Source organism: Peromyscus maniculatus, chromosome 5 (assembly GCF_049852395.1).
Source record: "Peromyscus maniculatus bairdii isolate BWxNUB_F1_BW_parent chromosome 5, HU_Pman_BW_mat_3.1, whole genome shotgun sequence".
NCBI classification, from domain to species: Eukaryota; Metazoa; Chordata; class Mammalia; order Rodentia; family Cricetidae; genus Peromyscus; species Peromyscus maniculatus.
The window spans coordinates 42414407-42440905 of record NC_134856.1 but is presented as its reverse complement, the minus strand read 5'-3'; the positions used below and the strand labels follow the sequence as shown (position 1 = coordinate 42440905).

General features: G+C 41.2%; 1 long non-coding RNA gene across 1 annotated transcript in view; it reads right to left on the bottom strand.

Annotated features, from left to right (window-relative positions):
• Positions 1-26499, bottom strand: part of LOC121829731 (uncharacterized) — a 120519-nt gene that overhangs the window by 35837 nt on the left and 58183 nt on the right. The window lies entirely within an intron of this gene.

Here is a 26499-nt window from a genome sequence, read left to right as displayed (position 1 = left end):
TCTGTTGCTACGGTAACATTCCCTGAGAAAAGCAGCTTAAGGGAGAAGGGGGTTCTTTTGGCTCACAGTCCATCATAGCAGGGACTCCCTGGTGACAGGAACTTGAGGCAGCTGGTCACAGTGCACCCACAGCCAGGAAACAGAGAACGATGTAAACCATGCTCAGCTGGCTGCCTCCTTTTTATATAGTTCAGGATCTCAGCTCAGGGAATGGTGCCACCCATGATGGGTGGTCTTCTTGCCTCAAATAACCTTATTAAGATAATCCCTCATTGGCCTGTCCAGAGGCTAACCTAGTCAAAACAATCCCTTACAGGTATGCCTGGGAGCTTGTCTCCTAGGTGATCCCAGAGCTCAAATCGAGTTGACTGTGAACACTAATCATCACACCAAACCACCAAGACACCTGTTTCTACCTGCGGGAAGTGACTAGAAATAATCGCGTGTGTGTGGGTATTCCTGCAAGTGATTCTTTGCAAGCTAAGTTCTCTTCTAGGCAGTTAATATTGGTACAGGGCAGTTTTATCACCCTAGGAGCCAGATAGTAGTAAAAGGTGCTCAGTGCACTTAAGGGCACACCAGTCACGTTCACAAGTTGTCTTTTCAGTTCCTAAAAGCATGGTGACTCAGGCCTTAGCTGGCAACTTTGAGCCAGAGGGCTTGTGTTTGCATGGGGCTTCAGTAGAGAGTTCTGTGCCTTGGTTTCCTCAAGTTTCCAATGAAAATAATGAGAAATAATTTAAGTAAGCCAGAGATAATCAACGCAGGTAAGTACACTGATTTCTTTGGAGAAGAAGCTCAGGCTTTGTCAGGAAATAACGTTTATTAATTTGAATAAAAGCAATGAAACCATGTGGGTTAAACACGCAGGAGAATGGATCCTTGAATAATGATAATGTCAGGTATGAGAACAACGAAGAACCCAAACAAAGGCTCGTACTAGGCAGAGTTCGTCAGTGTGGGGGAGGGTTAGCTCACACTGTAAATTCTCTTAGCTAATAGCATAGAAGGGGAAGTCACTCAGAATCAGAGAAGACTTTCCAGATCACCCTAAAAGCCAGTGTCCTACCTTATTTTGACTTAGTTTTCTTTATGGCTATCTGTCTTTTTGTCTCTCTCTTGTTCGAATGTCTGTCTGTCTGCTTATGCTTATCCTTGCTGATGAGTCTGGTAGCTCAAGAGAGAAGAGGCTGTGTCTGTTCACTCTCGACTCCTCAATGCCCAAAGTCATACTTGACACACTGCAGATATTCAATCAGTGTTTACTGAATGCATTTAATAGCAATATTACTGTGTGATTCTTTACAAAATCATTTCCTTAATCCTGATATAGAAGGCTCAGTATCCAACCTATAGGGATTCTAAGGAAAAGAAACTATTAAGGGAAATATTTAAAAATATCTCCCAAATCTAAGGACATGAACTTTACACTTAAAATCTGTAAAGAAGCCTAGAGCTTGGTTCCCAGAACCCAGAACTCATAAACACCTGTAATTCCAGTTCCAAGGGATTTGACATCCTCTTCTGGACTCTGCAGGAATATATATGCACATGTACATGCACATACACCCTACATCCCATAAACATACATAAAAATTAAGTAAATTTTGAAAATCTACAAGGAATATCCATTTCAAAGAACATCATTGTGAAATTTCAGAACATCTGGGATAAGGAAGAGATTCTGAAAATCTCCAGAGGAGCTGAGAAGCAGGTCACTTACAAATGAGAACTTGAGCATCTTAGTAGATGGAGAAAAACAGAGTCACAGCCAGAGGGATGGCTTGGCAGGCAAATGTGGTTGTGGCCAATCCCAATAATTAAGATCAGTCTCCGGGACCCACATAGTGAAGAGAGAACCAATCTCCCACAAGTTGTCCTTTGACTTACACACACACACACACACACACACACACACACACACACACACACACACGCATGCACACGCGCACGCACGCACGTATACACATACAATGTAATAATGAAAATAATTCAAAAGAAAAGTGAAGGGAATCCCCAGAGTGTTGGCTGAGAGCCAGACCAGAGATTAGAGCAAAAGAAAGACAAGAAGCTCAGAAAAATTAAAAGGATCTAATGAACATCTTCTGAAGTAGTTATCAATGATATTAGACTGGTAGTCATACTATGCACCAATCTTTCTCTGGAGCTGCACCTAGTAATTTGCTTAAAATAATTAGAATGTGGCTAAAAAAAAAAGATGATACAATGATTTCACAGTGAGAGTTTAAGAGATTGTAACATTTTCTGTTTCGTTCCCTCTTGCTTGCTCAGACAAAAGCCAGCTGCTATGTTATGAGAAGCCTTGTGGAGAGACCCATGGAGCAAGAAGTGAGGGACCCCCACCCCTCAAATCCTGGGAGGAAGTGAGTTCTGCTAACAACTATTCAAATAGCCTTGGAAGCAGATCCTGTCCGTCAGGAACTGAGTCTCCTCTAGCTCTGGACGACATCTTAGTTGCAGTCAGAGGATTCTGAGTTGGAGGATCTGTCTAACCCAAGTTTGATTCTTTTTGATATAGGAATGGCGAGTTAATAAATGCTAACTGTGTTAAAATGCAAGGTTTCAGAGCAACTTGTTATACAGCCATGCATAAAGCAATAGGAAGGAGTTGAGGAAAAATGTGACTGACATAATAGAACATTTCAGGACAAGGTCAAACATAAGTAGGTAGGAAATTTTGTACATAAATAAGAAGCTACTGGAAAGTCGGAGAAATTTCCAAAGTTGTGCTGGAGAAGCAATACCATCATTGTTTTCAACTAAGCTTCACCACGGACAGTCTGAACCCAATAAAAAGACACTATTATACCAGGAAGTCACTGGATCATTTCTAACACTGTAAATAAAGCGATCAGTTTAGAGACATTATTCTAACTATGAATGAAGTGGTCAGTAGGTCCAGCCAGAAAGGTTGTGAGTGGCTGTCCTGATGGGGCAGAGCCAGAATAGCATGGAGAAGGCAGTGGACAGGTGTAGCTAGAGTTTTCCTGCCTTGCCCACAGTCAGGACAAATCTCTGTCACCCGCCAGTCCCACAGCCGCTCAGACCCAACCAAGTAAACACAGAGACTTATATTGCTTACAAACTGTATGGCCGTGGCAGGCTTCTTGTTAACTGTTCTTATATCTTAAAGTAACGCATTTCTACAAATCTATACCTTGCCACGTGGCTCGTGGCTTACCAGCATCTTCACATGCTGCTTGTCCTGGCAGTGGCTGGCAGTGTCTCCTTCTGCCTTCCTGTTCTTTTATTTCTCCTCTGTTAGTCCCGCCTATACTTCCTGCCTAGCCACGACCAATCAGGTTTTAGTTATTGACCAATCAGAGCAACTTGACATACAGACCATCCCCCAGTACAGCCAAGTGCAGACCATCTCAGACACCTGCACTCAGGCCCATGGTCCTAATCATCCTCTATGCAAACCTGCTGGGTAACGCCACAAGGAACCAAAGAAGGGCTCCCACAGGACATACATTAACATCCCACAGCAGACAGGAAATTTGTCTCTTTTTAAGTTTTGCTAATATTGACCAACCTAATCTCACGTCTATTACTTTGATGTCAACCTGGCCCCCTACAGTGACATGGGAACGTCAATAAATGCTACAATAAATAAAAATTTTAGTATCAAATATGAAATTTAAGGTCAAATTTAGATCAAGAAAATGAATGTTTCTGGAAGTCAGAAATGAAGATATTTCATAGCACATGAGCATAAATGGAGGAAAATTTATGCCTTATGGGCATGGGTTTAAGCCACCTGGGGACCTTGAATGAGTGTCCTTGAAGACAGTGAGAAGACAGTGCTGACCAGAAAGCTTTGTCAGGGGCAGGATGCACCAATCACAGACTGCCTGCCTCAGAACCATGAGCATAAGAAGCCAGTCTTTCTAGGTGTAGATGTAGATATGTACACAGATTCCCTTACCAACCATGGTGTCTTAAAATCGAGGCCAAACACTATCATGAAACTGGTCTAGAACTATTGAGTTCTGGAAAGTTCAGATAGGGTGTACCATAAAGACACACTCATACTCACGGACTAGGTAGGATCCTCCAGTGAACAGGATAACTGTGAGAGATGGTTAACAGGTACACCAAGAAGAAATCATACCAAATAACAAGTAGTATTATAGGAATGCTGAATGGGCTTTAATAATCTGATCAAAAGTTTCAAAGAGGTGATGAAGGGTAAGGTTAGTTCATCATAAAATAGAAAATGCCAACATATGTTCAAGTATATATATATATATATATATATATATATATATATATATATATCCCAGAGGTGAAAACTGGTCATTGAAATATATCCTGATGGTGAGATTAGGCATGGCTGAAACAAGAATGAGCAAACAGGAAGACAGACCAGAGGAAACAGCCCAGAGAGACAGATGTAAAACACAGAAGAGAAACAATGAGAAATTTCAGAATAAAAATCTCCAGTATCTGCTGAATAGAAATTCCAGAAAAAGAAAGCAGAGAATGAAGAAGCTATATCTGAGGAAAGAGAATAGAAATTTAAAAATGAGAGGGTATGATTCTTAGAACAGTATCTTTCTGTTTTGATTTTGTTGTTGGCTTTCTGAGATAGCATCTCTCAGCGTAGCCCTGGGTGTCCTGGAACTCACTATGTAGAACAGGCTGGCCTTGAACTCACAGAGATCTGCCTGCTTCTGTCTCTCGAGTAAGGGGGTTAAATGTGTGTGTGCCACCATACCTGGCATTAGGACAGGATCTTAACTGCTGAAAGAAAGATGATAGGCGATAGATAGATAGATAGATAGATAGATAGATAGATAGATAGATAGAAGATAGATGGATAGACAGATGGACGGACAGACAGACAGACAAATGATGGATAAGTAGTTATCCAAATCTAGACACTATAGTTGAGGTCACAACTATAATAAAATTTCAGAGAGAAACAACATAGGTTTTCTAAAAAGAACAGGCATCGGCTGAGCGCTAACGTCCATCTGAGTAACCATCACTAGTTTACTGGTGTGTTTCGTTAAATTCACTCTTGTTTCCTGCATCTTCCTATCTTCTTGCCTAATCTTCTCTCATAAAACTATTCCTTCTGTTTGTTCCTTCAGTGAGAGTCTGGGACAAGCACTCTTCATCTTTGTGTGTCTGAAAATGTCTTCCTATCACCTCACTTTTTGAAAGATAATTTCGTTGGGTAACAGAGTCAAGGCTGTCAGTTACTTCCCTTAAGCATTTCGAAAGTGAATCCATTATCTTCTTGATGATTATTCTGATAGAGATTAGCTCTCAGATCGATAGAAGAGAGTTGTCCTATCACCAAAAATTTCAGGAACTCTCTATTAGGCAGAAAAGACTTTATTAGACTAAAGCTGCTGGGATTTCTTTGTTACGTAGCTTTGATCCTATGCAATCAATGTAAAAATTGATGAGGCGGGTGATACCCTATTAACCTAGAAGTAAGTGACACAGTGACTCCGGTCAGTGGTTGTCCAGGATGAGGTGAAAGGTGTCTAGACAGATGGTGTTCGGGCATGCAGTGGTGAGAGCCAACCCGTTGTGACTCAGATGTCATTAAGCTGTAATTTTAAGCCCCAAGGAAGCTTCTACGAGGCAGACTGTGGGTAATGTGTGTTGAGAGCTGGTTTTTATTGGCGCTCCTCAGTAAGCTACTGAGGAGACGAACACAGGAGAGAATCACAAGGTTGGGAAGCAGAAAGAAACGGGGATAAAGAGTCCAGACATTTGCAAGGTCAAAGGGTCGAAAAAGTTCACTACGTTCAAACTCAAAACTTTTGAGACATGAGGCAGGACATGCTGGTTGCACATTTGCAATCATAGTACTCAGGAGGCAGAGGTAAGCAGGCCTGAGCTATACAGTGAAAGTGAGCCTCTCTCTCTCTCTCTCTCTCTCTCTCTCTCTCTCTCTCTCTCTCTCTCTCTCTCTCTCTCTCCTTCCCTCTCTCCCTCTCTCCCTCCCTCTCTCTCTCATTGTATGTACACCTAGAATTTACCTTTGGTTGTAGTTACTGGCATATGCTGCTGGACAGAAAGAGAACAGACCCAGACTCTATGTTAGTTTCATTTCCTACAGAACTATACTGCTAAAGAAACCACTATCTTTCTTTAAAGAAGCCCTTGACTACATAACATATCATCCTCAGTTTCCCTTGAACAAGTAGAAAGCAGGCAACAGCCTGTGAAATCTACAGCTTCCCAAGGAGGGCAAACTTCCCAGTATCTATTCTAGATATGACCTAGACAAAGGAATTTCTTTCCAGAAAAACAAAACAAAGCAAAACAACACAAGACGGTCATCATACTACCTGCTCACAGGATCCCTGCATTTGCCTTGAGTGAACAGAAAATCAAAGACTTCTAGGATAAAAACATAAAACACCTAAGAAAGAAATCAAAGAAGACACTGAAAGATGGAAAGATGTCCTGTGTTCACAGATTGGCAGAATATTGTGAAAACGGCTACATTACTCAAAGCAATGTGCAGATGCAATGTAATCATCCTTAAAATTCCAATGACATTCTTCACGTATATGAGAAACAATCCTAAACTTTATATGGAAACACAAAGATTACAAATAGGCAGTAAGGCCCTAAGCAGAAAGGACAATGACGGGGCAGTTACAAAAGTTGATTTAAAAGTATACCCCACAGCTGTATTAAAACCACCAGGAATGGCACAAAAGAGACAGACAGCAAAGTAAAAGAACAGAGAGCCCAGAAATAAGCCCACGCTGCTGTAGTCATCTGATTCATAACAAAGGCACCAAAACATATGTTGGAAAAGAGACAGCATTCAACAATCGTGCTGGGAAAAGTATATATTTACATATAGAAGAATTACACTAAGATCCATATCTCTCATGCTATGCCAAAATCAATTTGAAATCATTCAAAGACCTTGATGTAAGACCTGAAACTTTGAAACTACTATAATAAAACATAAGGAAAACATTTCAAGACATAGGCATAGGCAAGACATTTCTGGATAGAGTCTAACAGACCAGGAAATAACAGTAAGAACTGACAAATGGAAGAATTAAAAATCATGAAATAATTAAAAAAAAAAAACCTTTTGCATAGCAAAGGAAACAAACAGGATGAGAGAAAATTTCCCGACAGTGGAATAATATCTAGAACACATAAAGAAGTCAGGAAATTAAGGACCCATAAAACAAATAATTCAACCAATAAACAAGGAAGTGAACTGGACAGACAATGCTCAAAGGAGGTACACATGGGCAATCCAGTCATGAAAAGGCATCAACATCGCAGCCCCCAGAGAAATGCAAATCCAGACTACGCTGAGATACCATCTTACCACAGTCAAAATGGTTGTCATAAAAACCAGCTGGAAGAAATCCTGACAATGTGCCTCTGTGTGTGTGTGTGTGTGTGTGTGTGTGTGTGTGTGTGTGTGTGCATGTGTGTATGTGCATGTGTGTGTACAAGTGTGTATGTGCATGTGTGTGTGCGTGTTTGCATGTGTGTTTGTGCGTGTGTGTATGTGTGTGTGTGTCAGGGGAAGGAACCTTACACACCACTGGTGGGAGTATAAATTAGTATAGCCACTATGGAAATCAGTATGGTAGTTGCTAAAAAACTAAATATAGAACTATCTCATATACTACCTGCACTTCTCCTGAAAATATAGGAGCTTACAAAAGAGACTTCTGAACATCAATGTTATTTTAGCACTGTTCAAAATAGTTCAGATCAGCCTATATGCCCACCTACCAATGAATCTGTAAAAACTATGGTATGCATACACAAAGGAGCTTTATTAAGCCACAGAGAAGACAATTGTATTATTTGTAGGAAAATAGATGGAAATGGAATCATGTTAAATGAAACAAGCAGTCTCAGAAAGACAGATATCAAGTACTTTTTTTCACATGCAAAATGTGGAATTTAAAAAAGAAATGAAGATTGGGTGTTCTACTAGGGACCCCACAGCCACTACATTTGCCTAGGACCCAGACTGGGCAACAGCAACCACAGCATGAAACCATAACCCAACAAAAACAAGACTAGAACACCAAGATACACCTTAAACATCATAACTGCAGATGCCTAGAACCCAGCACAAAACCACAAACATGAACAGCCAAGAAATGTGCCTCCCCAGAAACCAGCAACCCTACTGCAATCAGCCCTGAGAAATGCAATTTAGCTGAAGCACAAAACAGTGACTTCAAAATATAAATTATGGCTATGTTCAAGGACCTTCAAGAGTATATGAGTAAACCTCCTCCCTCCTCAAGAAGACTGTGAAAACACGCATGGTGGGATGAGATAATAAAACCTGAAATAGAATCACTAAAGGAAACTCAAAGTGAAATAAAATTGGAAACAGGAAAGTTAGAAAGTCAAACAAAAATTCAGAGGTGAGCCTCACCAACAGACATGGAAGAGAGAATCTCGGGCGTTGAAGAAAAGTTAGAAGAAATGGATATCTCAGTCAAAGAAAATGTTCAATCTGAAAAATCCAGGCACAAAACATCCAAGAAATCTGCGACGCTATGAAATGACAAAATCTAGAAATAACAGGGATAGCAGAAAGAGAAGAAAACAGGTCAAAGGCATAAAAAGTATTTCTTTCTTTTAAAATTGAAAGTAGATGTTTTTATACAATATATTCTGACTATGGTTTCTCCTCCTCCCTCCCAGGTCCTCCTCACGTCCTTGTCCACCCAAATCAACTTTCTTTCTCTTTCTTATTAGAAAACAAATAGTCATGTAATAATAATAATAATAATAATAATAATAATAATAATAATAATAAAATAAGATAAAATAAAAAACAAACCAGAATAAAACAAAGCAAACAAACATATAGGAAATAAAGAGCCGAAGAAGTACAAGAAACATACAGATGTTGAGATATACACACTTGCACACACACAAAATCCATCAAAACAAAATTGGAAACCATAGAATGTAAGCAAAAGATCTGTAAGGTAAAAAGAAGAAGCCCAGACAAAGCATTATGAGACAAAAAATCCCTCTAAAAATACCATCAAGTCTGTTTCAATAAAATCATTGAATAAAATCCCCAATATAAAAAAGGAGTTGCCTATAGACAGGACCAGAAAAGAAATTCCCCAACAAATAATAATCAAAACACTAAATATACACAACAAAAAAGAATTTTAAAAGCTGCAAGGGAAAACGACCAAGTAATACATGAAGGCAGACCCATTAAGAATAACACTTGATTTCTAAAAGCCAGAAGGGTCTGGGTGGATGGTCTGCAAATTCTGAGAGACTACAAATGCCAGTCCAAACTACTATACTTAGCAAAACTATCAATCACAATCGACAGGGAATAAAAAACATTCCACAACAGAACCAAATTTAAGCAATTTCTGTCTGCCAATCCAGTACTATAGAAGGCACTAGAAGGAAAACTTCAGTCTGAAGAGGTTAATTACACACACAAAAAATAACCCACAAGGAACAAATAATTCCAGAAGAGTAGTCAAAAGAAGTGGGAAAATCACATCCTAACAACCAAGTAACAGCAATCAACAAATAATTCTCAATATGAATGGTCTCGATTCCCAAATAAAAAGACACAGACTAACAACTGGATTAAAAAACAGTATCCATCTTTCTGCTGCACCCAAGAAACATACCTCTCCATCAAGAGGAGACATCACCTCAGGGTAACAAGATGGGAAAAGATGTTCCAAGAAAATAGACCTAGTGTGGCCTTGAACTCAGAGATCCATCTGGATCTCTGTCTCCTGAGTGACAGGATTAAGGGTGTGTGCCATTACTGTCTGGCCTCTATGTCTAATCTAGTGGCTGGCTCTGTCATTCCCCAGATACGTTATATTGGGGTGCACAACATATCACCATATGACTAGAGGGGACTTTGTGTTGTCTCTCATGGAGAGTGGGAAGAAGAGGAGGAGGAGGAAGAAGAAGAGAAAGGAAAAAGGGGAAGGAGGATGAGGAGAAGAAAAAGAAGAGAAGGAGAAGGAGGAGAAGAAGAAGAAAAGAAGAAAAGAGGAAGAGGAAAATGAAGAAGAAACTGAAACTGTTAGTCATGCATGACCAGAAGGGTAGATCAGGGTGTCTCCTTCTTGGACATACAACCCAACTATTTATTCTTCAATTCTTATGTAGGTGAAACCACATAATTGAGTTCTGGCCAGAGAAACACAGAGGGGTGTGTGCTGGTGAATTTCCAGCTATTGGCTCTCTAGAACACGACATATACAATCACAAGACACATTCGAGATATAAGCAAGGTGTCACATATTGAACACAGTTGATAATACTACCATTACATTTTAGGAATACAGTATTTTATACATGTGATTTTTTTGCTCAAAATTTTGTCATTGATTTCTATCAAGCCCTGTATTATAGCCAACTTATGTTATAATTGATTAATGAGTATAATAAATAAGTGTGTTTACATGAATACTGGTTTATACTTTAAGTTAATGAGCAAATGAGATAATGAGGACATATGTCAAAATTTATTCTGCCCTAATTTAGGCAACTTCTTTGCTGGATCAAATAGTTTTCAAATACTAGAAAGATATTTCTTCAGTGTTTTGTGCTATTCACAACATAATGGTGCCTGATAAAAATATACTTCTATTAATCTGGCTTACCAGTTCTTCATAACTGTCCAGTATATTCTGTAAAAAGCAACAAAACAATAAACCAAACTCTGATTTATAGTGTTTTCCAATTCCTATGGTGTAAATATCTTAACCAGGGTTGATTTCAAACCACTAACATGTCACCAAACATGGAATTTGGAGGACATGCCCAATGGCCTACATACTTTGCTGGAAATGAGGGCTGAGGAGCTAGCTCAGCTGGTAAAGCACTTCCTGTGTAAGCAAGAGGACCTGGGTTCAATCCCCACAGCAGCCTTTAAAAAGCTGAGCATAGCAGTGCATGTCTGTGGTCTCAGTACTGGGAAAGTGGAGACAGAGGACTCTGAGTTTGATGGCTAGCTAGTCTAGCTGAACTGGCAAGCTTCAGACTATTGAGAAAGTCTGTCTCAGAAAACAAAGTGAACGACTATTACCCAAGGTTGACCTATACTACACACACACACACAATGAAACAAAATTCTTGCTTGATGGCAGAGTTTACAAATAAAGCAAGCTGGACATGGTGTCACATGCCTTTAATCCTAGCACTCTGGAGGCAGAGGAGTTTGAGGCCAGCCTGTCTACACAGTAAGTTCCAGGACAGCCAGGGCTAAGTGGAGATACCCAGTTTCAGCCTCCCCCCCCCCAAAAAAAAATTGAAATAGAACATAACTGGTCAATACTAGAAATAACGGTGATGTCATGTATCATATTAAAAGGCCCTCCCTGTCAACACCATATCTAAAGCTGTTGGAATTACCCTGCTGCCCCACCTTGGCTCGCCTCCTCTGGTGATCCACACTACCTCCCAGTGCAAGCCCATGGCTTAAGAAGCATCTTAGAAATATTCATTCTTCTAATCCCTGAGCTTCGCTTGTGCTTTGTTAACTTATTTGACAAATGTTTGGGGATTAAGACCAGAATCATACATTTTCAGTTGAGGTGAATTATCACTGTTGGTCGGGGAGGGGGTTCATTTTTTTTTTTTTTTTATGAAAAATTAAGATGATTCTTGAAAGATCCTGTTTTAACTGTAAGACGACTAAGATACTTAGATTCACATCTGGGCACAGAATCTCATCTGAACCAATTACAGCTAGATTCTGTGGGCTTTTTTCTTGGGGAATGTAACCTGACAGTACTTTAAGCAGCGGGGAACACTGAAAAGATTCTGCTGCAAGAGTTAAATGTGCAGGATTGGGGAGGAAAGGTACTTGCCACCAAGACTGACCACTTTGATCCTGGGAACTCACATGGTGGAAGGTAAGAACTGATTGACACCTCCCGTTTGTCATCTGACCACTGCATGCTCGTGCATGCGCGCGCACACACACACACACCCACCCACACACACACACACATACACACACACACACACACACACTCTAGCAATCAATGGAGCTCACAGAAAACAAACAAGTTTTAAGAAACTATTTTTCACCTAGGTTGAGAGTTTCTTTAAAATTCTAAATATAAACACATAGCATCAGGTTGAAAGGGTCTTGAAAACTTCAAACATGAACATTTAACTTAGTATGCAGAACATCCCAGAAAATGCAGCAGGTCTACAGCTACCCTCGTACATTCATTTCTCAAACACTTGTCAGACATCCATGCATGTGCAAGGCCTGCACCAGGCATGGTGAAGCCATAGGGCTGACTTGACTTCACAGAGGGGACTGTGGGGGAGTGGGAAAGGGCACCCCAAGCTTTGGAAATAGCCTCCACAGAGCAAACGACACATTTGAGAAATGAGTAATACCAAATGTCAGATGGATGAAGCTCCTTATAACGAACTGAAGATTGTGGACTGTGATCTACATATAAGGAAGACAGAGGCCCCCTCCCCCGCTTGTGCTGGCTTGACAGTGCTCCACACTGTAAGGGCTGAAATGCAGAGAGAATGGCTGTAGGTGAAGAAAGCTGAAAGGCTTAGGCACAGTGCAGTTAAGAGAAAGTATTCAGAAGCAAGGTCTCAGGAATAACAGGAGGAAGCGGTCATGGAGGAATGGGCAGGCAAAGCCATGGGACTGGCTCACCGACCGAATGTGTGTGCATGTATGGGCTGCCCCACAGGAGACTTCCATGTCTGGAGCCTACGGCAGCTGCTTGAAGAGGATCTTCATCCAGATGGAGAGCATGTCACCGAGCCCCAGAGACCACTGGGCAGCTCCAGACGGAGCTGAGCTACTGTGGACTGAGATCTGAGGTTGATGTTCCTCACAGGCGGGGCGACAGAGTACAAATGTGGAGCCGTGAACAGTGAGGTGATGAAGCAGAAAGCATCCGTGGAGGAGGCCAGGGGACAGGTGCTAAATGGACAGGTCACTTGGTGTTCCTTGGTAAGACAGCCTCTTTCATTCAATGTTACTTGGTGAGACAGCCTCTTTCATTCAAGCCCAATGAAGGGTTCCCTGGCATATCAACTAGTGAAGAAAATAAAGAAATGAATTTAAACTTTGCAGTTGATTTTTTATAATTTAATACACAGATCGCTGTAGGATGGAAGAAACACACACTGTGTTTTACTGTTGGAAACAACCCGTCACAACTTTCTAGATGAGGAAATACTTTGGAAATATGTGTCAGAAGGCTTAAAAGGAACTATGTTCTTTAAATCACTACTGATTTCTTAGACTACTTCACAAAAATGAAGTGTTTTCTGTACAAAGATTCGTCACGGGATATTTGAGAATCAGCTTAGATGCCTAGAACAGAGGAATGATCTAGTAACTTTTGATACATCTACTGAGTAGAAATATTAAGCAGCCATGAAAATGATATTTAGAATGAGCTTGTTATTTATGTTTAATAGAAGAATTGTTATCCAGTATCATCACAAATATATAAGATAAAGCCAGAATGCCCACAGATAGGAAAATGTATAGAAACAGCATAATTTTCTTTTTTTATTTAAAAATTTTTTATTCATCTTATGTACCAACCACAGATCCCCCTCTCATCCCTCCTCCCGCTCACTCTCCCCCTCCCTTCAGCCCCCCTCCCATCCCATCCTCCAAAAGGGTAAGGCCTCCCACCGGGGAGTCAGCAAAGCCTGGTACATTCAATTGAGGCAGGACGAAGACCTTCCCCCCCCCTACATCAAGGGTGAGCAAAGCGTCCCACCATAGATAATGGGCTCCAGAAAACCAGCTCAAGAAACAGCATAATTTTTATAATGTCTATAGTTTTTTTTTTTTAGACTGTCTCTGGCCAGTACGCTTGGTGTTTCACTCGACCCATTAGTTTGAAATTTTTCTGTATAAACACTTACTATTAATCAGCAAATGGTCTCTAACAAACAGAATGAAGCCTGGTGCAGGCTTATTGGGGCTTTGGAAAGGAATCAGAGAGGGCTGAGTGATGGCAAGCTTTTCTCTGTAAGGTAGTTGCTCTGGGTGTAATGCTCCAAGGGCGAAGAGATCTCTAAGAACACAGCGCTCTGAACACAGACATCCCATGAGCTGCTTCCCCATACCCATCCCTCCCATCCCCTGCTCTCAGGAAGGGAAAGCACCAGGCAGAAGTACCCTCTGATGTTTCATTCAGAGCTGCTGTTTCCAGAACTCTCCATTTCCTAGGAACTCTGCCCCCTTCCTTACTTTTCTAGCTTCAGTTCCTCAGAATCTGGGAGCGGGGAGACAGCGAGAGTGGGGGAGGGGAGCAGGGAGCACGTGATTGCCGCCGAGACACACCATAAGCCCGGAATGTCTGAAAGGTTAAGCAAAGACGGAGGCATGAAGAGGGGAAATTCTCCATTCAACAATAATCGCACCCCTCATCTCTTCTCAAAATGGGAAGAAAGGGTGCAAGATGACATTAGGCACTTTAAAATATGCAAAATTAGGAGCTGTGCAGACCTCATTAACACCCGCCTCCAACATCATTAAGATGTTTCCAAGAAAATTAATTGAGAGACTCATTAAAAATAAATTAAGAAAAATGTGTTGCAGAGCGCCTGCACTCAGCTCATAAATCACAGCTCAGAGCTCCGGCCCGCTGCTCCGGCAATTAACTCCAACCTATTTGTTTTATCCTGACTGTGAAAATTAGAGAGCAGACGTGGAGATTAGATTAGGGACGTCTGTCAAGCGGAACTTCGAGTGAATATTTTAGGATACAAAATGGAAACCAGGAAAACAAAGAAAGCAGAGATTTCGTCCTGAGGAGTTTGTCTTTGAAAAGTGACTGGCAGCTGAAGGGGGTTGGGGGGAGAGCATGGGGGAGGAACGGGTACTCTTAGGAAGGAGAAGGTGGGAGAGAAAAGAACAGACGTTTACATTATAAGTCTAAACAGATACTCATCGCAGGAGGGCTAGCATTGAGACATAAAATAGAGGCTCCTGATGACATTTATGCACGCCATACTTTAATGTTGAGACTTCCGTTCTAATCACTCAGAGCCGTCCCTGCTCTCCTGCGATGTTATGCATTAGTGATGGGTCCATCTTCCTCTGTATGATGGGAAGTACGCCAACTTCTCTCTGTGTCTCTTATTCAGCAGTCAAGGGCCAACCATTACTGAGCTACTCTTATTTCTGTTGCTATGACAAACACCATGACCAAAAGCAACTTGGAGGAGGAAAGGGTCTATTTGGCTGACACACCCATGGCACAATCCATCATTGAGGGAAGTCAGGGCACAAACCACTGAGGAATGCTTACTGGCTCTCGCTCAGCTGCCTTTCTTATATAGCCCAGGACCACCTGCCTAGGGATGGTGCTGCCCCGAGTGGGCTGGACCTTCCTATATCAATCAGTAACTAAGAAAATACCCCCCCCCCCAACATGGCCACAGGCCAGTCTGATCAAGGCACTTCTTTAATTGAGTTCCCCTCCTTCCAGATGACTCTAGGTTGTGAGGGGTTGATAGAAGAATTATCCAGGGCAATAGGCATCTGGCTGGTTTCACACATGTGTATCATCTCAGTTAACTTTCCTAACTCCAAAAGAGAAAGCCTCTTTATAAGTTATAGACCCTGATGCTCAAAGTAAAGTGCTAGTTTGGGGCGAGGGTAATGTTGGGTTTGCAAACCTGGTGCTTTATTCTGAATCCGGTAAAGCACTTGCTGGCAGCTTTTTTATTTTCTTTCCATTCAAAACAGAAGGGGCTTATGTTTTCCCCTTTCTTCCTTCAGCAAATGTGTACCACAGCCTGCTGGGTGTGGTGCTAGGCTGGGGAGATGGAGTGGTGGCTTCCTTGAGTTTAAGAACACAGGTGCTAGATGAGACTGCAAATGTGAGCGCTGGTGCAGAGGACACACTTAGAACACAGTCCCCAGGGCGTCAGAGACCTTCTGTCATTCCAGTCCCTTACTGAACGTCCACTCCATAACAGCATATGACCATTCATGACTCCTTCCTGAGTTGGACCACTGGCTCTCCTACCTATGGGCTATGAGGCACTGGGTAAATTATTCAACCTCTTAGTTTCTACATCTATAAAATGGGGATAGTACGGGTACCTACTGCAGAGTGAGTCCCTCTGTCCCTCTGTCCCTCCCTCCCTCTTCCTTTCTCTTGAGGATGAAATGAGACAATCCCATGGAGCCCTTAGCAAAGTGCCCGGCTCAGAGTTAGCACTGAGCAAATGTCAGCAGTTATTATTTAGAGGTGACATTTATGTTGGCTCTTAAAGGAGCAGTAGGAATTCAATTAGAATTCCATTTCTAGGGACAGCTGCAACCTTATGGGTAGTATTTAATATTATTTGGATCTTTTGAGTAAAGGGAGGAGTGGATAATCCTGGGCATTAAGGAGAGCCATGCCGGCTTGTTATGACACACAGACTCACTGGGTCAAGGATCTGAGCTCGGGCTGTGAGTGGGATTTGAGGCAGGACAGAGGATGGGTAACACCTTTGCTGCCCCTCCTCAGAGCATCTCAAAGGCAGGGAGGAAGAACACTGTTCTGAAGGGAGAAAGGTGAAGGTGGAGGAGACATACCATGTCATGAACCTTCACCACTATTTCCTGCCTTGCCCAGCTGGGGCCAGTAGCTGGTAGATGGACACTGTAACCTCTGGGATCCAGTGACAGCTCAGTGAATTGCATCATATTGTTGTTTTTGTTTAATCTAATTTATAAAGGACTGAATGGAAGTCTTCATGACAAGAGTGTTAGCCCATCCTCACTTGCAATGGGCTCTGTACTAGGCCAGAAGATGCAGGATCTGAGTGAACACTGATCTGGATGTTCTGAGATGGCCCCAATAGTTACTTAAATCTGGTATCTCTTATGACCCATCAAGGATGGTTCTGTAAAGAATCATTCTGTGCTTTTGATATCTCACCCCTGTCACAAGGCAGAATTGGACCAAGGCAAAGTCTGAAAATATGAAATATGGCACTAAAATACTTCCTAGATGGGTAGGTTAACTGCCTAACAATAACCACCACCACCAACAACAACAACAACAAAAAAAAAAACAAAAACCACTGATCTGGTGAATAACCTGGACAGAAAAAAAGACCAAAGGCAGTAGACTTCCTAAAGCCTTGCTAAGAGAAAGTTGTTGGTCACAGGAACCAGGAAAGCTGGGCTGCAGGAACATTTCCAGAAACATCCAAGCTTGCTCTGGAGCAGTGCCACCCACAAAGAACAACACATTGGAAAATGGTCAGCTGACATTAGGGAATTTCTTTTTAGCGTTTTTAGTCTTTACTTTAAAACTTAGAGGTCTGCTGAAGGGCAAGAACCTTGGAAGGACAGCCCTAGAAGCTCTTAGGAGAAGGATAAACCTCACACTTTCCAGACGACAGACACTGACCATGGAAACGACGCAAACACATGTCCCGGATGGCAGAGGAAGGGTAGAGTACTCAATTCCCTAACGTTGTCAAAACAAAGCCAAAGCCTTAAAAACCACCGAATGGGGCTGCTCACATGTGTAGAGTTTCCCACAAGCCTGTCCCTTCCTTCGTCCCTTGTCCAAATAGGGGCCCTGTTCTGTGGGGTATGCATCCCGAATATCTTCTGCACCTGCCCAGCTTCTCTGTTCTCCTCCATCCCAAGTTGGCTTTCTCTTGTCTGGGCTTCTGCAGAAGCCCCTCCTGCACTTTGTGCCCCTTTACTCCATGGACGGATGAACTGTCTTATGGTGTTGATGCCCCTTTACTCCATGGACGGATGAACTGTCTTATGGTGTTGATGCCCCTTTACTCCATGGACGGATGTAGTGTCTTATGGTGTTGATGTCCTTTTACTCTATGGACGGATGTACTGTCTTATGGTGTTGATGCAAATGTGGTGTTCCTGCCCCGAGCTTCTGATGTCTATAAAGTTCAAGTTCTACATGTGGCCACCTGAAATCAGGGCACAGGCAACCCTTTCAGGCGTATATCTCACTGAAGAGATACATATTTTCTAATGGTACCTTGCGACCCTTGTCCCATCAGCCGCTTACTATTTCCCAAGCGTACTATCCATTTTACTTCTCTGTCATATCTTCAATTCTCTGCCTGACGAATTTTAAACTCTTCTTCAAAGCCCAGTCCAAGTTGTCACTTCTACGACCTCATCTCCAGAAGAGGCACTTCACATTTGGAGCTTGCACAGTGCCTGCCAGTGCTTGTTGAATGACTGAATAAGCTTGTTTGTAGACATGCTTCTATTGTTTCTTACACTTTAATTGACTGCAATAATGCATTAGCCTTTCCTTCACTGGATTACAAGATCCTTAGCAACGCACACTATGCCTTTTTGTCCCTTGGAGAGTCTGTACTTTGCCCATAGTAAGGGCTCCCTAAATTACATTACAGTTTATTTAAAATGAGATCAAAGCACTCTGACACGCACACTTCCTTTATTCTAGGCTACTTTTGTAAACAAACATAATAATGGAGAGTTAACAGCATCTGTGAGTAAATGGATTTTAAAGGTCTACTCCCTACTTCCAGTACATTGTATTTCTTCATATGCTACCGTTTCTCAAACAATCAGAGCTTCAGAATAGTTGCTTCTTTAACTACCTGAAGAAGACAGTGATATCTGAGTAGGCTCTTCCCCACACTGCGCATGACAAAGAAGGCAAATCAGTGGGAGCCTTGAGCAAGAGCCCCCCCCCCCCCCCCCGTTTCCCTCAGTCTGGGGAACAAAACTGTTCATCTTTCGGTGGCAACAGCAATCTGCAGAAGTGATGACAGGGAACAGAGTGTTTAGCCAGCATCTATGCTGCGGGAATCCTCTCTTCACTTCCCCAGCACAGTCAAAACAAGATGAAAGTCAAGAGCCACTCACAAAGTCCTGGGAACTCTTATTGAGACACAACCCTCTGAATGTGGTCCACATATGCAAGATGAGTAGTTACATGTCAAGAAATCAGGCTGGGCTGCTGTTGAACAAACCATCAGACTTCCTTTTTTCACTTAAAGGCCACAGATGGCGTCAAACCTTCCTATTGAGCTGTGGGAGCCTGTGCACATGTGTGTTGATGCACTCCCACCCCGTCATCTTCAGGGGCCGATGGTTTTGTGTGGGATGTCCTTGCCTGCTTCTTCCCATCAGATCTATGTTTCAACGGAACATGGTCGTCTTTGCTGGAGACTACACCCTGGGTAGTCCATCCCTCTCTGACAGGACACATGTTTAGGCTTTGTTATTTGGCAGGACTGGCCCAGGTTCTGGGAGCAGTGTGTATTTCTTCTGAGCATTCTTTGGTTATCAAATGACTCTGGGCCATGGCTATCTTGCCACCACATGGTTGATTATCTTAGTGTTTTCAGTGTTAATAATTAGGACAATTAGCACAACGAGGGGCTTTGGACTGATTTATTCTCTTGAGGTCATGTGCCCAGTTCCGTCAGGGTTCAAATGATGCCCATGCTTCCACTGCTTAGTCAAGCATTTCTGGGGTTAATTTTCACTCAAGTACCCGGTACTAATGACAAGTGACTGTTCCTGTCCCCATTTGCACTGTGGTATTAACGTCCCTTTGTTTGCCTCTCACTGAAAGATGCAGAGATGGTGCCCAAGGTTTCCCCATAACAGATCATTCTCTAACTTCAGAATTGTTCCCTTGCAAGAGCCCATCCACCTCTTAAAATAAAAATGAAAAAGCCAAGGATGAGAATTGCTTTTTTCCCCTTTATGGTAGCTAATACAGTGAGTAGTTAAAATAATAAACTAGCAGATGAATATGTCACATCTGGACTAACAATAGTCTGAGAATTCATGAAGAAACATTTGACTTGAACCTGGCCACAATATATCAGAGAGACCTTTTGTGACCTGGACCCTTGAGTCACATCATCAAAAATGGGGATAATAATGCATAATAATGCTTACCTCAAAGGCTTTTTAATGAGGATGAGATGAGAATTTTTTTTTGTGGTTGTTGTTGAAAGCACCTTGGATGTGGAACACATCTGAGCACATTAGCATATTACTAGCAAGCTGAGACCCTAATCAAAGGGCCCGCCCTCTAAATGCGCACGTGACTCTAACTAAGGCAAGAATTGAAAAGATTTTCTTTATGTCCTCTGCCATGCCGTTTGTGCTGAAAAAGAACTATAAAATTTAGTGGTTTAGGAATGGCAGAGACGATTTGGCTTAAACTTTCCCACTTTAAAGGCAGAGATCTAGGCAAGCTAGCTTCAAGGTTACATGGCTAATAAGGCCACAGGCTGACTTCCCTTGCATCTGCACACAGCACTGTTAGGTGTATGGAGATGCACTGAAGTGGTATCCCTCCTTGGAAATCTAGGGTCTGAATGGTGATAGCAAGCCATTGCAGACTTTTAAAGATCTTTAACTTTTGATTACGCCTCCAATGATGAGAGGAACACACATTTGTTTAAGAAAAACTAGAAGGGAAGTCTAAGAAAGAAAATGGAAATTGCCTGCAGTGATAGATTTTTTTTTTTAAAGCATTTTAGTATGCTTAATGAAATTGAGGTGACTGCATGTATATTTTGTGTTTGAGTTTCTTTTTCTTTTTTGACATAGTTTCTTGTACCATTGAATAGTTCTTGGAAATAGGATTCAGATGGCTGCAGGACCTGTTTTTATGTGGATCTACCACAGTTCAGGCAACAGAATGACGCACCCTTAAAAGTCAGACATACCTGGTGTGGAACTCCAGTTCCAGTCCTTTACTGTGGATGATGTGAAACCAGCTACTTACACCTCAGACTGCCCACCTGCAGGGCACTGATGACACTCCATGAATGTGGTTTCTTCCAAAGCTAAATCACACAGGAGACAATGTGTGTAGCATTGTGCTTACACACTGTAAGCACTTAGTATATGGTGACTATGGACCACTATGATTTTACTACGATTTGGTTACCAGATATTTAAGTTGTTTCTGATTATCAATTACCAGGTGAAACATCATCCCCCACACCAACAAGAGTAATCTACCTGAAAATACATACATGTGTATATGGATAAGCATGTTGAGTAGAACTTCCCAGGGAACACGGGTTGTGGCAGGTGGAGTTTAGAGCCTGCACAAATAAATACCCAGACTGTCTACCCACTCATGTGTCTGTTGATGTCTACCCCAAAAACTTCTCTGAGGACACACACCTATTGTGAATACACTGGCAGAGAGTCTCACCTACAGGACAAAAGCAAGCGTCTGTAACATGGGGAATGACCCTGACATATTTTTTTTCATATAGTTTGCTTACACTGTTGATTCTGTCAGGAATATCCCCAACTCCTACCTCCCAAGGAGAATAACTGATGCTGACTCAGCCTGTGTATCCCTTCCTTCAGGAAGCCTTCTCTTCTGTAACCTGACGAGATGTTTCTCTCCTCTATTCCTGGATATGCACTTGAGTTCTCTATCATGGTGGGTATCACATTCCCTCCATGCTGTGGACTATGATCTCTTAGAGGACAGGAACTTTATCTGATTGATGGTTGTATACTAGTCCCTAGCATGAGTCCATCCTCCCTGCCTCCCTGCCTCCCTCCCTCCCTCCCTGCCTCCCTACCTCCCTCCCTGCCTCCCTACCTCCCTCCTTCCTTCCCTCCTTCCCTCCCTCCCTTCCTCCTCTACTTCCTCTTTCTCCTCTCCTTCCAGGCTTCACTTTTTTGTTTGTTTGTTATTTTTACACCCTGACTACAGTTTCCCTTCCCTCCTCTCCTCCAAGTCTCTCCCTGCCACCTCCACTTTTCCCTCTTCTGTGGTAGTTTGAGTGTAATTGCCCCCATAAACTCATAGGGAGTGGCCCTATAAGGAGGTGTGGCTTCGTTGGAGTGGGTGTGGCCTTGTTGGAGGAAGGGCTTTGAAGTCTCATATATGTTGAAGCCACACTCAGTGTCTCAGTTCATTTCCTATTTCCTTCAGATCAAGATGTAGAATTCTCAGCTCCTTCTCCAGCACCATGTCTATCCACATGAGTCTATTAAATAGGTAACAGAATTTTTTATATATAAATTGAGGAAATGCACTCATGAATACAGAATGGAGTAGACAGCAGAAGTGAATCCTCCTCACGGGCAGGAGCAGGGAGAAGGGGCATGTGACCCTTCTCCCTCTCCTTTTAAGAGGTCATGTACAATGGCAGGAAGCACCTTCTCCTTTGGGGTGCTTGCCCTATAGCCCAAAGTCATGGGTGGAGCAAATACCACTGCATTTCCCCTTTTTGTCTAAATAAGAAGGTTCTAAACTTAATGCAAACTATATGCAATAAGAATGATTATCAAGTATTGTCCAGGAAAAACAAAGGGTAATCACATAAACAAAAATGGAACTACAACCAACAAGAATAAACCTCAAAAAAGAAAGACGTGCTAAATGTCCCAAAATGCCCAGTGTAGATGAATTTCTAAACAGTCTTATTGAATAAGAAACACAGAGCCAAATACAGAGGTAATAACCAAAGAGATCAGAGCAATAGCCACGATTACCCTTAGCTTACCACCATTAGTACCTTCCACAGAGAGTTTCTTCCTGTCTGACCTGTGCTTTTATTGCCTTCCTGTTCTGCCTTCTCATTGGCTCTAAACCCAACCACCTGACTTCCTCGTCACTGCCTGTCTATACAGACCTCCAGGTCTCTGTGGTTGGTACTGGGATTAAAGGCTCATGTCACCACGCTTGGCTGTGTCCTTGACCACACAGAGACTCTGCATGCCATGTGATCGGAATAAGGGCATGGGCTACCACCACTTGACTTCTGTTTATGGCTTGCTGACCTCTGATCTCCAGGCAAACTTTATTTATTAACATACAAATAAAATACCACATTTCAGCACAAATAAAATATCACCACAGTCCAGAACATAGGTAAAAGGCAAATTACCGAGATTACTCCAATAGCTGTCCTATCTTGAAGATTCTAACTCTAGTACTAATATGTTCTAGCTAAGACATGAGAAGATTGTAACTGTAATATATAGTCTTCAACTCTATCAAAGATCCGAGAAGGAACATAATAATACCTGAGAAAATGGAACATGCAAGCAAGCAAATTCTGAAATTCTTGCGAGAGTAGACAGAGACAGCTGGTAGCCTGGACAGTCACCTGAAGTTTCTCAGCATCATTGGGGCATCCAATTTGGCTTCAGGCCTAGAATATCTGATAGACCATTTTCAGAAGCAGGAATTTTGAAAGACCATCTTACCCTTTCTTGGCAGAATTCAGTAACTGTTTTTCCTTGTGTCCTAATCGTCCAGAAAGTCCAGCATTCATACTGTCAGAAGTTGAGGCAAGGGCAGTTCTTTGCCCAGCAGGCCATTTTGTGTCAAGAAGAAGACAAACTTCCAAACAGAAATGTCTAGAAGCCCAACATTCTCTCAGGATAAGATTGGTGCTGCCAGGAGCAATCATGTCTTATGTCAACAGAATTCTAAGTTATCAAAACATTTAAATGCCATATTCTCTAGGTCTATGAAGTGTTTGAAGATTACCTATCCATCTGACATATGTTTCTGTAAATCTTGAAAACATAACTAACATAACTATAGAAATGACAAGCCTGGGTGACTATAGCTCTGTAGGTCTTCTCTACCTAAATAACCTAAGGACTAAGACTTCACATGAACAAGATAAACAGTCCATAAACAGATGTACTGTATAAGGACAATGACCTCAAATTGTGACAATACTTAAAATATCTTAAACAAAGGTAGAACATACATAAAGTATGATAAATATAATATTACATTTGTATCAATATACAAAGTATTTCAGCCGGGCAGTGGTGGCACATGCCTTTAATCTCAGTACTTGGGAGGCAGAGCCAGGCGGATCTCTGTGAGTTCAAGGCCAGCCTGATCTACAGAGCGAGATCCAGGATAGGCACCAAAATTATACAGAGAAACCATATCTCAAAAAACAAAACAAAACAAAAACAACTCAAAACAAAAAACAAAAACAAAACAAAATATTTCAAACAGGAGTAGGAATATATGTATAATACAACAAATACAGTTTTGTATTTGTATTAATATACAAATTATCTTAAATAGGAATATAAGAATAGTTTACATTTGTATCAAATATATAAGAATCCATATCAATGCAAATTATCCAAGACTGATAGTTTGCTAAATCAATTTACTAGTAGACACAATAATCTACCTTAATATACTATACCTATCCATTCCCCTTTTTCTTTTCTAAAGGAGAATATTGAGTCTAATTTTTTTGTTCCACCCCTAAGCCTATAACCATAAATCTGCAATCCTGAGAAAAATGCAACCTTGTGAGAGGGACATTGCTTTCTTAGAATTGCTTCCTGCTGTTTAGGGGTGATGGTATCTCTGTGGGGTCCTCTAAGAAAGCTCAGACAGTTAGGTCTCAATAGAGCTAGTCATAGAATCTGCAGAGTAATTGATAAAATTGTCTGACATTCTGGCTGGAAGTGTGTTATGATGGACTATCTTGTCTTAGAACTGTCCTGAAGAGTTTGCAGTCCAAACCTGATCACCGAGTAATGTTCTTAGGTGTAATGGCATCATTTTGGACCGAGTAGAGTCATTGCTGTGGGGCCCCATCTTCCTTCTGGAGACTTTAGAGATTGCTATTGGGAAGACTTATTTTTCACTGTGGAAAACTTGAACATTATTAATATCAAAATGCAAAGTTTGGATTTAAAGATGACATGACATGTAAGGAAGGATTCTGAGAAATCAAGAATAAGCATGGAGAGAAATAGAATCTTGATAACAATGGTTCTTAGATTATTGGTTTTCTTCTGTCTCACACCACTTGGCTCTTCTGATATGAAACAGAATCTCTTAATTTTTTCTTTTAACAATATGCTTGGGTTTAGAGGAGAGAACCACATTCCAACTCCAAAGCCAGCTTGGTTTATATTTGAATCAAGACCACAACTATTCTAGAGTTAAAGAGATATAGATGTTAGGCAGTGAGATATTACTCTCTAGAGTATATTGGTACTAATAGGTCCTTCCTTTATGCGGTAGACATGTAAGTGTCCAAGGCCTTATGATTTCTTCAAGATGGGTATTTCTATTATCCTGTAAAGACAGAAAACATGACCCTGCTTTGACCCCTGTTTGTTGAGTTTTCCTTACAACTTACAGGGTGGTCACATTGGTGGATGAGCTATTACTTCTCCTCATCAAGGAATTTCTTCTGTTCAAAGCAAAATTTTATTAATTTTGTTGGTATCCATAGCTTTTCTTCTCCTGAAGAAACAAAAGCAAAACCCCTTTCCCAATGTAGGACATATCCTGGTTTCCATTCCAAGGTTAACACTCTTTGAAGTAAACCAGTTGGTTTAGTTCAGTAGTTTTTTTTTTTTTCTGTTTTCAAATGTCTCTCTGCAGCTGTTGTCCCTTTCTCATCAGCACTGAGAAAATTCAAGGTTAATAAAGCATTATGTAATCTATTTATAGGGGTCATTGCTGCCTCTTTCTGTTATTTAGTATATCCTTTAAAGTTTAGTTGGATCTTCTTATGACTGCTTGGCCTGTAGGATTGTGTGGTATACCTGTAATTATATTATATTATAATAAGCAAAAAACTGTCTTAGTTTATTTGAGACATATGCTAGAGCATTGTCAGTCTTAATTTGTACAGGTATTCCCATAATGTCCATAACTTCCAATAGGTGTGTAATCAGAATCAGCCTCTTCAGAACTCATAGGAGTTGCCCATTGAAATACTGAATAAGTGTCAACGGTATGGTCTATATATTTTAATCTTCCAAATTCTGCAAAATGAAACACATCTGTCTGCCAAATTTCATTTCTTTGTATACCTTTAGGATTACTTCCTACAGGTAATAGAGTTTGGTTATAGAAGGAACAAGTAGGACTTTTTTTTTTTTTTTTTTTTTTTTTTTTTTTTTTTTTTTACAATTTCCTTGGCTTGTTGGAAAGTCTTTTTTCAAACCTTTGCTATTTACATGGTGTTTCTTATGAAATTCTGAGGCTTCTAGCACATTACCTTTCAATAACTGATCAATTTCATTGTTACCTTGTGCTAGAAGATCTGGCAGACCTGTATGGGATCTGATGTGATATATATATATATATATATCACATATATATATATATATATATATATATATATATATGCTGTTCCTTATTTCTGATGATTTCCTGTAATAAATAGTATAAATAGTGAAGTTAATTCTGTATTATCACATATAAATTCAGCAATTTCAATATGTAAAACAACTTTCTCTGCATATTGAGAGTCAGTAACTATATTGAGAGGTCCCATGAAGTCCATTAGTATTATAAGAATGGCATACAGTTCTGGCTTTTGTATAAAATTGTAGGGACTTTAAACCACTTTACTTAAATCTCCTGATTTATATCCTGCCCTTTCTGATTTATTTGCATCAGTATAGAATGTGGGGACTGCAGAGATTGGTTTTTGCCATACAGTGTGAGGAAGGATCCATTCAGTTCTCTTTAT